The 13,370-nt window shown below is 23.5% G+C and overlaps 1 pseudogene; it reads left to right on the top strand.

The window, feature by feature from the left end:
* The first annotated feature begins 8,932 nt into the window (after positions 1-8,932).
* Positions 8,933-11,582, top strand: LOC114171376 (putative beta-1,4-xylosyltransferase IRX10L; annotated as a pseudogene).
* Positions 11,583-13,370: the final 1,788 nt, after the last annotated feature.

The raw sequence follows: 13,370 nt of genomic DNA, 5'->3' as shown, positions 1-13,370 counted from the left end.
ATATATATATATATATAACAAATCTAAAACATACCTACCATAAGTTTATATTATAATAATCGGTTAAAATTTGTGTGTTTAACTATTAAATCTAAAGTTTACATTTATATTATTAAATAAGATTCATGTTACCATAATTTAAGGATCTATGTCTCACAACAAAATAACATAGTTATTCTTAAAATAATATAGATAAATATATAAAATAATATTACTTTAGATAATATTTTAATAAAGAGGTTTATAAAGAAACTTTCTTTAGAGGTAATGATTCACACCTAAATAAATGAAAAATTCAATTTAGTAATGACTTAAATAGTATGTACAAATTCGAATGGATTTATGCTATCAAGAATTATATGATTTGTTTCTAAAAATTTTTCATTAATTGACCAATTAATTTCATTCATTGTTTTTAATGTTTTAATTATGAATGGATTTTTTTTTATTCCATATATTTTGAAATCTGTTAAACTTATACATTTGTAACTAATAATTATATGATTAGTTTCAAAAGATTTATTATCAATTAATTGATTTCATTAATTGTTTTAAATTTATTTAATTATAAATGGAGTTTTAATTAGTAATTACTAATACTATCGTAATTATTAGTATTTTTGTTATTATTATTTGAATCAATAAATAAAATATTTATTATTATTATTATTACTTTATTATTATAGTTTTGTACATATTCCTAATGCATTCATTCTATAAATCACATGTACATATGCATTTCACATTACTCAACCTTTTTAATATATGTTACTTTTGTTTATCATATTTCAAGTTTAACTGTTTTTGTAATTTTATATGGCTATTTTTTTAAATATTGTTTTAAGTTATTTGTATCTATGCGTGTTTCTATTGATAAATTTTAAGCTCAACTTCAACTTTGTTTTCTGTTTGTATTTATTTTATACAGATTTGTAACCGACAACCTACGTACATCTTACATTAACAATGATTGTGTGTAGACATTTCATTTATATGGTTCAAGTTTTAATTATACAAGAATATTGTTTTACTTCACTTAACTAATGTTACATTACTACTATTAATATTAATATGATTTGATTTAATAAAAAGTTAGTATTATTAGGAATAATGTTACTATTATTTCATTATTATCATTATTATTGTTTTGTACGGGATCCATAATACATTCTATGTTTACATCTTATTTTTACAATCAATAATTATATGATTTTTTCTAATTTTTTTAATATTTGACCAATTAATTTTATTAATTGCTTTTAGTTTTCTAATTATGAATGGATCTCTCACTTTTGTTTAAAATATTTTAAATTTAACTTATTTTTTATAATTTTATATGGCTAATTATTTTTAAATATTGTTTAAAGTTATTTTTATTTACGAGTGTTACTTTAAGATCAACCTCGACTTTACTTTGTTAGGGATCCATAATATAAAATATATACATTTTACTTTAACAACAAAAGTGAATATGCATCTCATTTTAATACAACATATGTAATGTATAACTCAAAAATTTAATTATAAATTTTAATCATACAATAATATTTTTTTCTTCACGTAACTAATAATATATTACTATTATTAGTATTAATGAATATTTATTATTGTTATTAGTATTGATATTATTCTACTACTACTATCACTATTATTATTAATATTGATATTACTTTGTATTATTATTATTATTATTATTATTATTATTATTATTTCTACACTATTATCATTATTATATTATTATTGTTGTTATTATTATGTTTACATTTTAGTTTAGCAATGGATATATACTCTATGTGTTTCTATCGATAAATTTTAAGCTCAATTTCAATTGTTTTGTATTTATGTTTTATGAGATCTATAATGCACAATATCCTTACATTATTATTATTATTATTATTATTATTATTATTATTATTATTATTTTATTATCAGTATTGGTATAACACACGATATATCAATATTAATATTATTATTAGGATTGGTATTGAAATTATTATTAGTGTAAAATATTATTATTATTTTTTATTTAATTTATTACAAAATATACATGTGATTAATTATTTAATTATTTCATAATAATATTATTATTATTTTGTACGGATTCATAAACTACAATATGTTTACACTATTACATTGATGTCAACCACAATATACATATACTGTTCTATTATTATTATTATTATTATTATTATTATTATTATTATTATTATTATTATTAGTATGGTATAACACACAATATATTAGTGTTATTATTATAAGTATTGGTATTCAAATCAGAATGAGTGTAAAATAATATTTTTTATTTTTAGTTAATTCGTAACAAAAAAATACGAGTGATTAATAATTTAATCTTTTCGAATTATTATTATTATTATTATTATTATTATTTGTAATATTATTAATATTATTAGGATTAACAAATATTTAATATTATTTTAATGTTATTGTGATTCTATTATTATTATTATTATTATTATTATTATTATTATTATTATTATTATTATTATTATTATTGTTGGTGTTGTTCTTTTTGTAAAGGATTCATAATACATAATATAATATATAATATGTCTATATTTGATTTTAAAAATGACATGCATATATAAAAAATCAAAAAATCAAGAATTCAATTCACATTGTCTTCCCTAATTTGTAATATATTTATCATTGATATTATAATTTTATTCAATAATTATCTTTTATTTTAATATTTTTATTTGATTATTAGTGTTATTTTTACTACTATTTGTTATTATAAATGTAATCAATTTTTATATTCTATTTCTTTATTTATTGATTTATTAATGTTAATATTTTATTATTAATTAGAAGTTGAATTTATATTTATTGAAAATTAGAAATATTTATTACACTTGTATTATTTTTATTTAAAATGTTAGTATAAAATAACATTATTATTTTTAATTATTTTGTTGCAAAAGATACCTGTGAATAATTAAAACTTATTTTTTTAGGATTAAAACAAGGTTACAAATTTTGGTATTCTTTAGTGCACAATTTTCTTGATATAGTCATGAAGTTCTTTTTGTTTTCCTAGGGTGAAACTTTCTCTTAGAACACAAATAAATCTACCAAAGAGTTTTTTCCCTCTTTAAACATCCTTTTCCATCTATTACTTTCAATATTTGTAATTTTACACTCAAAATATTAAAAAAAAAAAAACAATTCCTCACATTTGCAACTATATTTAAACTTTTAATTAATATATCCGTCCAAAGATTATAATAACCAATAATCATATAACATTTTATTATATAAATAACATAATCAAAATAATCATAACTGTAACCAATTTATTTATTAGTAAGTAATCGAAAAACATAATATTTTCTTATTCAACTAATAATATATTTATGATTATTTCTAAACAATTTTAAAACAATCGACTAAAAAATATAATATAAATTTATTTATATTAAAAAAATATCTAAATTTGTATGTAACCAAATTTGAATTACTCCATTCAAAAATATAACTACAAAAGCTAAAGTAATATTCATCTATACTAATTCTAATAATATTTAACTACAATATTTATTATTATTATTATTTGTATAAACAATAATATTGTACAATGATATATATGAAAAAAATGATTAATTAAAAAAAATAATTAATATTTTTTACTTTACAAATACAAAATTAAAAGAAAAAAAAAACACATCACCCGTGCGTACGCACGGGTATAACACTAGTGCAATTTGAAAATTTTCTTCTTTTTGTCACAGTTCTTTAAGAGGTTTTTACTAATTTTTACTATATACAAATTAAATAATTGATATTTTATATAAAAAAATTGCAAAAAGTTTAATAAGAAACAAGTTAACCAATACTAGGATAGGATTTGTGTTCTTAAATTTGACAAATTCCATCTCCTGGTAACCCTTTTTTAATTCTTTTTACTATTTTTAACTATTTACAATTCAAATAATTGATCTTTTATGTACAAAAAGTTCTCAAAATTTCATAACAAACAGGTTCGTGGATACTGAAATGCAATTTGTTTCTAAATTTAAAAAATTCAATCTCTAGGTAACAATTTTTCAATTGTTTTTTACTACTTTCTACTATTTACAATTTAAATAAATCATGTTTTTTCATAAAAATTGCTCAAAATTTCATAAGAAAGTTGTTGCAAATGGTCAAAGGGATTATTGGTGTTATGAAATTTGAAAATTTTCTTCTTTTCGTGACACTTTTTTAATTTTTTACTAATTTTAACTCTTTACAATTTAAATAATTGATATTTTATATATAAAAATTGCTAAAAATTTCGCAAGTAACGAGTTGGCCAATACTAGGATAGGATTTGTGTTCTTAAATTTGACAAATTCCATCTCCAGGTAACCCTTTTTTAGTTCTTTTTACTATTTTTAACTATTTACAATTCAAATAATTGAACTTTTATGTACAAAAAGATCTCAAAATTCCATAACAAACAGGTTGGCAGATACTCAAATGGGATTAGTTTCTGAAATATATAAAATTCATTCTCTAGGTAACAAATTTTCAATGGTTTTTTACTACTTTCTACTATTTACAATTTAAATAATTCATGTTTTCTACATAAATATTGCTCAAAATTTCATGAGAAACTTGTTGCAAATAGTCAAAGAGGATTATTGGTGTTATGAAATTTGAAAATTTTCTTCTTTTTGTCACACTTCTTTAATTTTTTACTAATTTTTACTATATAGAAATTAAATAATTGATATTTTATATATTAAAATTGCAAAAAATTTCACAACTAACAAGTTGGCCATTACTAGGATAGGATTTGTGTTCTTAAATTTGACAAATTCCATCTCCTGGTAACCCTTTTTTAATTCTTTTTACTATGTTTAATTATTTACAATTCAAATAATTGAACTTTTATGTACAAAAAGATCTCAAAATTTCATAAGAAACAGGTTCGTGATACTCAAATGCAATTTGTTTCTAAATTTAAAAAATTCAATCTCTAGGTAGCAATTTTTCAATTGCTTTTTACTACTTTCTACTATTTACAATTTAAATAAATCATGTTTTTTTCATAAAAATTGCTCAAAATTTAAGAAGAAACTTGTTGGAAATTGTCAAAGGGATTATTGGTGTTATGAAATTTGAAAATTTTCTTCTTTTTGTGACACTTTTTTAATTTTTTACTAATTTTAACTCTTTACAATTTAAATAATTGATATTTTATATATAAATATTGCTAAAAATTTCGCAAGTAACCAGTTGGCCAATACTAGGATAGGATTTGTGTTCTTAAATTTGACAAATTCCATCTTCTGGTAACCCTTTTTTAATTCTTTTTACTATTTTTAACTATTTACAATTCAAATAATTGATCTTTTATGTACAAAAAGTTCTCAAAATTTCACAACAAACAAGTTCGTGGATACTCAAATTCAATTTGTTTCTCACTTTAAGAAATTCAATCTCTAGGTAACAATTTTTCAATTATTTTTTACTACTTTCTACTATTTACAATTTAAATAAATCATGTTTTTTTCATAAAAATTGCTCAAAATTTCAGAAGAAACTTGTTGCAAATTGTCAAAGGGATTATTGGTGTTATGAAATTTGAAAATTTTCTTCTTTTTGTGACACTTTTGTAATTTTTTACTAATTTTTACTCTTTATAATTTAAATAATTGATATTTTATATATTAAAATTGCAAAAAATTTCATAAGTAACGAGTTGGCCAATACAAGAATAACATTTTTGTTCTTAAATTTGACAAATCCCATCTCCTAGTAACAATTTTTTAATTACTTTTACTATTTTTAACTATTTACAATTCAAATAATTGAACTTTTATGTACAAAGAGATCTCAAAATTCCATAACAAACAGGTTGGCAGATACTCAAATGGGATTAGTTTCTAAAATTTATAAAATTCAATCTCTAGGTAACAAATTTTCAATTATTTTTTAATACTTTCTAGTATTGACAATTTAAATAATTCATGTTTTCTGCATAAAAATTGCTCAAAATTTCATGAGAAACTTGTTGCAAATAGTCAAAGAGGATTGTTGGTGTTATGAAATTTGAAAATTTTCTTCTTTTTGTCACAGTTCTTTAAGAGGTTTTTACTAATTTTTACTATATACAAATTAAATAATTGATATTTTATATAAAAAAATTGCAAAAAGTTTAATAAGAAACAAGTTAACCAATACTAGGATAGGATTTGTGTTCTTAAATTTGACAAATTCCATCTCCTGGTAACCCTTTTTTAATTCTTTTTACTATTTTTAACTATTTACAATTCAAATAATTGATCTTTTATGTACAAAAAGTTCTCAAAATTTCATAACAAACAGGTTCGTGGATACTGAAATGCAATTTGTTTCTAAATTTAAAAAATTCAATCTCTAGGTAACAATTTTTCAATTGTTTTTTACTACTTTCTACTATTTACAATTTAAATAAATCATGTTTTTTCATAAAAATTGCTCAAAATTTCATAAGAAAGTTGTTGCAAATGGTCAAAGGGATTATTGGTGTTATGAAATTTGAAAATTTTCTTCTTTTCGTGACACTTTTTTAATTTTTTACTAATTTTAACTCTTTACAATTTAAATAATTGATATTTTATATATAAAAATTGCTAAAAATTTCGCAAGTAACGAGTTGGCCAATACTAGGATAGGATTTGTGTTCTTAAATTTGACAAATTCCATCTCCAGGTAACCCTTTTTTAGTTCTTTTTACTATTTTTAACTATTTACAATTCAAATAATTTAACTTTTATGTACAAAAAGATCTCAAAATTCCATAACAAACAGGTTGGCAGATACTCAAATGGGATTAGTTTCTGAAATATATAAAATTCAATCTCTAGGTAACAATTTTTCAATTGTTTTTACCTACTTTCTACTATTTACAATTTAAATAAATCATGTTTTTTTCAAAAAAATTGCTCAAAATTTCAGAAGAAACTTGTTGCAAATTGTCAAAGGGATTATCTACTATATATCTAAGAAATTCTTAGTGTAGGTAAATTACTGAAATAGACATTTTAATTTATTGACACATGGTTAAAATTGAGGGTATTTTTGTCTTTTTAATGTTGTTGTGTTTTCGCGGTTCGAACGTCTTTTTTAAATATTGATTGACGTTGTCAGACAGCAGCATCATTCTTCTCCAAAGCAATCAACTTACTCGAGGTTAGCTTTTTTTCTTCTTATTCAATCCTTCTTCTTTCTTCTTCTTCATATCAAGTTAGGTTTTCGTTTTGTTTTTAATTTCCAGTTTGTTGTTGTGGAATGTTGACAGTAGGGTTTTCTTCTCCCAAGCAATCAACTTCGTTGAGGTAATTTTTTTTTCTTCTTTCATTTTCCTTCTTCTTCTTCTTCTTCTTCTGTTTTTCTTCTTCCTCTTCTTCTTCAATCCTTCTTCTTCCTTCTTCCTCATACCAACTTAAGTTTTTTTTTCTATTTATTTTTGTTGAAGGTTGACAGAAGTTTTGATTGGTGTAGGTAATTTTTTTTTCTATTTCTTAATTTATTCTTTTTTCTTCAAGGGTCTTTTTTCTTTCTTCTTCTTACTCTGTTATTTTTTTTTACTTTGTGAAAGATTTAATTTTTGCAAGGCAATCGGTAGGATCTTCTTCTCCAAGGCAATCAACTTCGTCGAGGTAATTTCTTTTTTTCTTCTTCCGTATTCCTTCTTCTTCAATCCTTCTTCTTTCTTTTTCCTCATATCAACTTAAGTTTTTTTTTGTTCTGTTTGTTGTTGTTGTGTTTGTTGTTGTTGTTGTTCTGTTTTTTTTTTTACTTCGTGAAAGATTTAATTTTTGCAATGTGTTTCGTTTTGAAGAAAACACTGATGTTTTTATTTTTAGAAGGTATTTTTAACAAAATCTTGAACATGTTTTGTTGTTGTTGATGGTGTTGTTGTATTTATTTTTTTTATACTTGATACATCTATTATTGTGGGTTCAAGAAAAGGTTCAAGTTTTTGTTTTTAGAAAGTATTTTTGAACAAATAGAATGACTGAGGATGATGATGTTATTGTTGGTTGTCTTCTTTTCTTTTCTTTTTTTCGTCTATTTGTGGTTTGTTGTTGAGATTTGTTTGTTGTTCTTCATTGTGCTATTTTTTTTACTTCTTTTGTGGTCCTTCTTCTTTATAAAAGGTTATGTTTCTGTAGTTTTTTTTCTGTTAAATATGTTGTAGCAGTGGGTTAGTATTTATTGAAAGCTATGTTCAGATTTCTCTGTTATTTTTTATGGTGTTATTTATTTTTCTTTTAATTCTTATGTGTTCCTTCTTCTTTTTTTCATGAAAGGTTTATTTTTTTTTTAGGTTTTTTGTGATGAAGATGGTGTCCTCTGGATTAGTACGTTTTAATAGTTGGTTAAAGTCAGTAGCTTGAGTTTTCTTTCTCCTCCTTCATGGTCTTCTTCTACTTTTGTTTTCTACTTCTTCTTTTTTCATTGTTTTGAAGAAAAGCCTAAACCTTTTGTTTTTTCATTGTTTTGAAGAAAAACCTAAACCTTTTGTTTTCATGAAGTATATTTACTATTTTTTGTTTTTAATATCATTATTGTGTGTTTAGTTGCTTTTTCGATGTCTATGGTTGTAGATTGAATAAAGGGTAAGATTTTTTGTAATGTGTATGGTTGTGGATTGAAGAAAAAGTATGACTGAAATGAAGATGTCTATGTTTCTGTCTTGATTTTTGTACATGTTTTTCTTGATGGTGTTGTTCTCTATGCTTCATGTCTCCCAATTCTGTCTTTACCATTTTACAATTTTACAACTATATCATATCTTGGTTTGGGTTTTATGTATTTTGCTTTCAAATGTTTGATCTTTGCAAAAAACCTTTTTTTTATGTCTCTTCAAGAAAAGGCGTTTCATTTATCTGTGTGCTTATTTTTTTCTTTTTCTGTAGCCGTTTGAAATGCTGGGGAGATGGTGTTTGTTGTTAAAATAGCACATAGAAGGTACATGTTACGATTTATTGTTTCATTTGATGAATGTACTTTTCTTTCTATTTATTTAATTTATTAACTTTTTAGTTGCTTCTTGGTTGTTCTTCTTTTCTTCTTTCTGTTTATGGATCTGATATTTCAAGTACTCATTATAGGACGGGGTCATCTAATGCAACAAATGGGGTAGCTATACCATCTGAGAAAAAGGTATTGTATTGTATTCGGTGAATAGTGAAATAGTCATTATATTTGCACAAACATTTTTCAGGAAGATGAGGGATATTGCATATGATTTATATTATCAATTCTGTCTTCGTAATGTATGACTTAAAATATCCATTATGTATCTTTATAATGTACTGCTTATTTTATTATCATTAGTACGGTGAGGGATATTGCAAATGAGTTTGAGCCCTGCTCAAAGCTCGAGGACCTAAATTTGGATGTTAGAAAGAAGTTCAAGGAGACAGAGGAAATAATTCTCGCTGACAATTTTTTTCAGAGGTACAACACTGGTCCTTACTTTTTTAGTTTTTGAAATGTAGTATGGAAACTTTTTGTAAAATTGGTAGACAAGGCTTCAATTTTTTTTTTCGTGCTTGGAGAGAGCAGGAAAACTTTCTTCTACTTGCTGCCAAAATTTGTGCTAAACATTTATTTTTATTAATATTTACTTCAATAAAATATATTGGAATCAAAAAATACCACTTGAAGTAGAAAGGCCTCTTGGATATTGTTGTCTGCATTTGTGGCAAAAAGCTTACTTTTTAGATTACGTGGCTAGAACATTTCCTCATTTCAATGCATGTGTAACTCTTAAGGAAGGATTTGTTTGGGTTTGGGGTTTGGGAAGGAGATCAAATAAGAGAAGAGAGGTATAAATAAAGATCAATGGGCAATTATGCAGTATACTTGAAACTAAAAGTGTTGTGTTTTAAATGAGAATATTTCAAAACTGTGAATATTTACTATTTAATGAATATCCTACACCAATAATAAGAAATAAATAAAATGTGAAGCAGGTTAACGATGTCTATTTAAATCTTAGATAATTGCTATAGGGAGAGAGAATTTAGCATGGTAAACCATAGTGGATTTCATCCAGAAATGGGATTAAAATAAAAAGGTTGGCCATAAAATGCAACTAACTATTTTCTTTGAATAAATAAGCTGGAAATATGTGGTAGTTGAATGTGAGGCTTTTCAATTGATTTGGTCATATTTTCTCATGTTTTATGTGTATTGGATTAAAATAGTTTGAAACCACATGGTTTAATGAAACTTATAAACTAAGCTCTTATTCAGTATCTAGATTTATGCTGCTTCATATATGCAATTATACACGGCCAGAGTTTTATTTGTACTTTCTCAATTAATTATATTAAACAATTATATTTCTAGAGATATATTGAAATCTAATACACTTTTTAAATTTGTGAGGTTATAAGCATGTTGTGGTTAAACCAACTGTAGGTAGTGTTGATGATGTATTGGAAGATAATCCCGTGGTGAGATTGAAGGTTTTTGTATATGAACTTCCAAGTAAGTATAATAAGAAAATTCTGCAAAAAGATCCAAGATGCCTCAACCATATGTTTGCAACTAAAATCTTTAATCACCGGTTTCTCTTATCTGGTCCTGTTGAAACTTTAATCTAGAAGAGGTTTTATACCCCTGTATACAATGACCACAAATGATAAGAAGTGCCATAAAGCTTATTTCTTCCAACTGACCTTATTGAAGGCTCACATAGGGGGCACATCACTTCTTTGTGGTTCCTCAAAATTTTGGGGCATGTTTTCATTACGAGGTACAAATTTTGTGCATTATTTTCAACATTCATTATTTATACCACTTTTATTATATATTTATATTAATTTGTATATGGAAGAGAAGGCAATTGAAAGAGGGGATTCTTTAACTGCTAAAGCGTGCTACATTGGTTCAAACCTTTGGACAGAGGAATCACATATGCCCGAAAGAGGGCTCAAATACCATTTCTCCATACTTTTCACCAAGAAAATCCACACCCACCTAATTCCTAATAAGACTCCTAGGTCATTTTTGTGTATTTTCGATGACTTTTATGATGTTGGCAATGACTCTGAAGGTGGTTATTATGCAAGGTAGGCCTTATTACAAGTTTAAACAAGAATGTCCGAGTGTGTAGCCTTTTATTTCTTCTATATCATAGCTGCATAAGAAATCTGATTTACATTTTCTTATAAAAGATGCAATGACTAGGGACTTTGATTCATATAACTATTGTAATTTGGACTAACTATAAACGGGCCATGTTGTGTAATCTTGCAGAGGTGCAAGAGTAGCAGTGTGGGAGAACTTTTAAGGACAATCCTCTATTTGATGTCTCCACTAAGCATCCAACCACGTACTTTAAGGACATGCAGTAGCTGTGTTTTGCGTATACCCACTTGGATGGACCCGTTGGAGCCTAAGATTGGTAGAGGCTATGATATTTAGTTGCATACCTGTTATTATTGTAGATGACATTGTTTTGCAATTTGCTGATGCAATCCCATGAGAAAAGATAGAAGTATTTGTTGCTGAGGAGGAGGTTCCAAAGTTGAATACCATACTCACATCTATCTTACTAGAAGCCATATTTTAGATAGGAGTATTTGTTGCTGTTACCGTTTTCTTTTTTATTTTAGATAATAGTTTATTTTTATTTCAATATTAATAATATATATATATATATATATATATATATATATATAATAATTTATTATTTTATATTTATTTTGATGTCACTATTTAATATTTAAATGACCACAATTAAAATTAGTTATTGAGATTTTATCCGCATAAGAATATTTAATTCAACTGCATGTTATCCTTATTATGTGAAGTTGAATTTTCCATTAAGTGTTAGGAAAAGTCTTCTACAGTTACAGATAAACATTGGTAGAAAAACTTATTTTGAAGATAGAGATGTCCATAGATAAAGACGTGGTGCAACTTATTGCATTATCAAGTATTTGATGGAGTGTAAGAATCTTCAACAAAGTCTTTTTTTTCAAATATTTCGTATTAAAGTTTAGTAAAACAGTTTTATGATTTAAATGTACTACGTTTTATATTTATATTTTTATTGTCCAACTTTGAGATATTTTAAATTTTATAAATTAATTATTAAAATATGTACTTTTGGCTTCTAATAAATGGAATCATACAACAGAATCTGGTACTGGATATATACTATGTAAGATATTATAAATTATGCATTTAATAGATAAAGCGTGATAATATAATATTTTGTTAAATTTTATTATAATATTTTATTAACTATACAGATTAGTGTTTTTCATAAAAACAAAACAGCCATAAATATATTACTTATTAAAATAACATAACGTAATTCTCTTTTAACCAGCGTAAACACAACGTTACTGTGTTTGTGTAAATAAATATGAAATTATATTAGTAGGTGATAATATTATAATATTATTAAGTTAATAAATAACCTAAAATTATATTTATTAAAAATAAAATGAAATATATCAAAACAGATGAAAGAATAACCATTAATAAATAAAGAAGTGGAGAAGAAGCAGAAATAGCTGATTTTATAAAATATTTGTAAAAATAACAGTCAATTTTTAAAAATTTAATAAATTATTATATTTAAAGGGTAAAATTAGTATTTTTAAAGGTGGACACAAAAAGGAGAATCCCCTTTATATATTGTTATAGATTATTAGTCTTAGCACTATTTGTATTAGAATATTATTTCAATTAATCATAGTCATAGTATTATTATTAATATTTGTAGTTTTAGTAAAGTTAATATTATTAATATTTTTATTATTATTGTTATTGATATTATTATTATTATTATAATTATTATTATTATTATTACTATTATTATTATTATTAAACAAATGCTTCTTCAATGTTTTAAATTGTTTATAGGTTTATATCTATAAATATGCTTCTTTTGAAAAATTTAAACATCAATTTTATGTTATATTGTATAATATGCCTACATTTTAATTTAACAACAATCCATATAATACCTTTCATTTTAATATAATTTATAATTTAGAAATTTAATTATAAATTTTAATTTTATTTAATATATTATATAAAAAGTACTCATAATTAATTACTTATCTTTTTCTCATATCATTAAAATTTATATATAAAAATTACTCATAATTATTTATTTGAATATAAGAATATTACATTAATTTTAATATAAATTAAGATAAAAAATAAAAAAATTCAAATACAATAAAAGTGTTCCAACTATGTCAGTTCAAGAGGTGTGGATTGAAATAAAGTATCTATATCTGAAAAATTTTGTCAGGATTATCCCACTATGTGTTCTTTTATTTCCAAAATTTATAGTTGGGTGAATAATTAATCATTAAATAAGAATAATATTTAAATAATTA

The sequence above is a fragment of the Vigna unguiculata genome, chromosome 10 (assembly GCF_037176805.1).
Source record: "Vigna unguiculata cultivar grain cowpea cultivar isolate G323 ecotype 2 chromosome 10, ASM3717680v1, whole genome shotgun sequence".
Lineage (NCBI taxonomy): Eukaryota > Viridiplantae > Streptophyta > Magnoliopsida > Fabales > Fabaceae > Vigna > Vigna unguiculata.
Note: the sequence above shows the minus strand (reverse complement) of the source record. Positions and strands in the feature narration are given on the sequence as shown.